The sequence below is a fragment of the Musca domestica genome, unplaced genomic scaffold, assembly GCF_030504385.1.
Source record: "Musca domestica strain aabys unplaced genomic scaffold, Musca_domestica.polishedcontigs.V.1.1 10, whole genome shotgun sequence".
Taxonomy (NCBI): Eukaryota; Metazoa; Arthropoda; class Insecta; order Diptera; family Muscidae; genus Musca; species Musca domestica.
In genome coordinates this window covers 13226880-13231382 of record NW_026712115.1, presented here as the reverse complement: position 1 = coordinate 13231382, position 4503 = coordinate 13226880, and positions in this window count along the sequence as shown.

Below are 4503 nucleotides of genomic sequence, written 5' to 3'. Positions count from 1 at the left end.
GTAAGCCTTTGGTACATATATTGTAAGCCCCGTCAACGACAGTCATTCCAAATTTTAATTCTAGCTCTTTCCGTTTTACCAATACAATGGGCTCACTCTTTGGTACCTTTTAGTTCACTCATAGTTATAGCATTGAGCCAAATGCAAAATTTCAGCATTCTCCTACCGATTTCACCAAATTTTGAAGTTTAAAATGAGACTCTTTTGCATATTCCATTCAGAAACGTCTCTTTATAAATGTTTCCTTTTCATCATTGTGGTGAGTATTAAAAGTTCGAGTCAGCCGAACATAGCGTTTTTGTACTTGTTTAAGTTGGAATTGGCACCTAATTGAATTATTTTAATGTTTGTTTTTATTCTATTTATCCACATTTACAAAACAACTAATCATTGAGACTTATTTACCCCGAACAAGTTGTCATATAATACATTATTTACATTGTCAAATCCTTTGATTGTACATCAAATAAATTACTAATCTTAGGTAAACGCGTAATTTAGATACGGGGTTATGCGTACTTTGATCTGATCTTATAATATCGAAAAATTCTTAGTGGTGAAAATTTCCCGGTAATAATATGCAAGTTTTTGGTTCTCTCAATTCGGTCTCACTTACCGGACGACTTTTGGGTAAACGACAATTTGTACACATAATCGAGCAACTAACATTCCAATTGTTAATGTTGCTGAGTCATAGCTTTTATATTATTAAACATGACATTTACACTTTCCGGAATATTTAAAATGGGCCTTTGGCCGCATACGCTTTCACAACAGGTTCAGCTTCAATGCGAATTCAACTTGACGGAAAAGTGTTGTAATTTATCATTCCACCCTCAGTTCAACATCGACATTGATATATTGATAGATGATTGTGTACATTTTCTCCTCGAGGAACGTTACGATAATTTCATCTGGTTAGCAGAGCCTTTAAAGAACGATTAGTATAGAATTCTTTATGTTGCTTCAACCTGTCACGATTCTCATCATTACCAAGACTCGGTCGATAGACACCTACTTGCCAGTCTAGTGCGTGGACTACAAATTCAATTAAAACACAATAAAAACAGCCACGAAATGAGCGGAGGAGTTAATTTGTAGCAATTTTTTATGGTGAAAACATCTGTTAACTACCAAGCATCCACCGGGAAATTTAAACGTCATCTATCGCAGGCATGGACAGTGACGATGGTCTGTCATCATTGTGAGAATAAACCAATAAGCGACAATCAACCCCGAGGAATTTCTACTTTGAAAGAAAACTAAAACGTCTACGAACTTAAAATAAGTCGTGTTAAGAAGAGTTTGTCTATACCCTATACCACACGGTTGTGCATCTATTTGTAGTATGCAAAAGGAAACGAGATTTATTCCTATCCGTCAGTCTGACAATGCAGGGACGTGTGTACTGTCACATTTTTTTACATTTTAGATAGAAAATATATATTTGGTTAGTTGGGGCTCCTCCCAAAATGGCTTCGAAATGGATTTCTGTATATTTAAGGTACAAATTGCTTTTATTGTCCGATTAAGACAAAACTTTGCACAATTAGTTAATTCGGTTCAAGAACATTCCTATAGCAATAGGGGTATTCAATTTAGATTTGGATATATCTTTGTCCGATTTCATTTTTATTATTTACAAAATGTATAATATACAAGGTGAGATGAAAAAACTGCAACCAACTTCAGACTGCTGTCATTTCTAATCTACTCTTCCGACAGCTGTTAAAATTATTCCAGTGACAGCTCATTATATTGTTTACAAGCGTACAAAAGCATTTAGCAGATTTTTCCAGAAGAAAAATTATTCGTAATGGAATTCAAGCGTGGTAGTGTGATTTCTTTATATTTGGCTGGAAAACCGCAAGTGGCCATCGTTAGAGCACTCCAGCATTTAAATGTGAATAAATCTTTTGTGTCTTAGTTACCGTGATACTGGTAGCGTAGCCGGACGTCAAGGAAGTGGAAGGAAGAAAACAGCAACATCAGCAGAAATGGTTCTATAAGAAAAAAACGACTTGATCGAAACTAAAGAGCTAAAGAGTTGCATCGCTTGGCCGAAAGTGGTGAACTACCGAATTTGGGTTTCTCCGATGAAAAAAATTCGTTGTCCAGCAGTTTGTAAACAATCAAAATAATCGTGTTTACTTGCCAAAAAGGTCAGACGAAAATGTGCACTTCGGTTGGCCACCAGAACTGAAGCGCCGGCCATGGTGATGGTGCGGGCCGCCATGGGCACGCAAACATTTTGGCCGCAGACCTTGGACATTCCAACATGACTCAGCACCATCGCACTCAGCACGCGCCATAATCGAACAAATCTAAACTTATTAAAAATATAATGCTATTCCCGATATTTTTTCTTTCAATAAAATTTAAAAAAAAAGTAAAGAAAGTCTTAAAATCGGGCGGGCCGACTTTATGATACCCTACACCACATTCACATAACAAATAAAAGTTTTAATGGGGAATTTGTGAGAATTAAATCATACCAACTATGATTATAGTAATAATTTAAAGTCCAAAGGTACTAATATATGGGAGGAATATCCTCCTCTGAATCGTTTTCTACTATATTTGTTGAGGCATTTGCGCCTTTTCTTTGCGGGCTTGTATTATCCATTTGGTGAACAATTAACTTGAAATCGGATAGATATGTATGAGAACTATGTCTAAATCTGAACCGATCTCGATAAAATTTGACAAAGGTATTTCATAGTTGTATTTGATATATTTCTTCGAATATCGCTACTACGAAGTCCATATTACGGCTATGTAGGGCAAATTCAACAAATCGAATAAACAATATGTATGGGAGCTACAGCTATATCTGAACTGATTTCCACCAAATTTGACATACTGGTTTCTAGACTCAATTCGGTCGTAAGTACCAAATTCCATTCCATTTGGGCTAATATTACACGTTTGGTGCACAATAAAAGGCAAATCGGACGAAGTTATATATGGGAGCTATACCCAAATATTAACCGATCTCGATAAAATTTAGCAAGGGTATTTCTGAATTATATTAGATATATTTCCCCAAATATCGTTGTTACAGAGTGCATATTACGGCTGCGGAGGATAAAAAAAAAAAAACAAATCGGATTAACGATATATATGGGAGCCATATCTATATCTGATCCGATTTCGATCAAATTTGGCATACTTATTTTCAGGTCCAATCTGGTCGTACGTCCAAAATTCCATACTATTTGGACTGATATTACAAGTTTGGTGCACAATATAAGGCAAATTGTACGAAAATATATATGGGAGCTATACCTAAATTTTGACCGATTATCTCCAATTTCAATACGGTTCGTCCGTGGCACAAACAAATTATTCGAGAAAAATTTCATCTGAATCGGGCAACAAATGCGACCTGTACTTTGTTTACAAAAATACATGGACGGACGGACATGCATAAATCGACTCAGGATGTGATTCTATGCAGATTATCAAATCTATCTCGTTTCCTTTTGCACAAAGACATAATACCCTGATCACCTTGTGGTGTTGTGTATAAAAATGTAAAAATTATGGTGTATGACTTTGTTGCATTTTTTTTTTCTCACCGTGTAGAATTGATTTTAGCACATATGAGACCTAATTTAGCGTAGAAATGTTTCATCCGATTAGATATTTAAGGCTCTCAAAGACGTAATATGTACTCTATTACAATGATATACGAACATGATATCACACACAACCGGAAAACAGCCTTTGCCAAATTTTGTCAAAGTTTAGATCAAATTTAGATATGGGTCCCATATACATTCCCTCTAATTTGATGTAAATATTTTGCCATCCATGCTACGTTTGTCATATTAGTTTCTGGTCGATTTGAGTTACGACCAGAATAGAGTCTTTATATTTAAGCACTCATATAAACTTTTTCAAAGTCGTAATATGCTCTCTATAGCAATGGTATATGTTACGAGAGGTCGCAATTCAAATTCAGATTTAGATATAGATCCATATAACGATCATGATGTTATGGTTTACTTCCCTCAAATTCACAATTTATCCTATATCAGTTAGGGGAAAACTTTTAACTGTGCGCTGTTCTGGTTTTAAGAACGCATATATGTTTTTAATTCCATAGTGATTGCAAATAGCTCATTTCATATTGGTTGTTTATACCTGCAATATTTAAACCCTTCCAGTATCATACTTTTTGTGTTATGGGTGGGTAGCATCATAGCGAAAAACATATCTATAACTTATATGACCTCAATATTGGTTGCTGTAACAAGGTGTTGAGTTCCAAGTGAAACCGATAACAATTTAGAGTTGAGGGGCAACTACTTACGTTGCCTGCTTCTCTTTTTTCATATGCCAATTCACGTGAGCTGCCTGTCTTTTCAAAATAACGATTACATATTTTTGTTACCGTAGCCAAAGGCTATCTTCTTATAAATTTAATAAAACACTTCGTTGTAGAAAATGTACGAACACATTCAAATGTACGTACATATTGTACTTCAATTGTACATG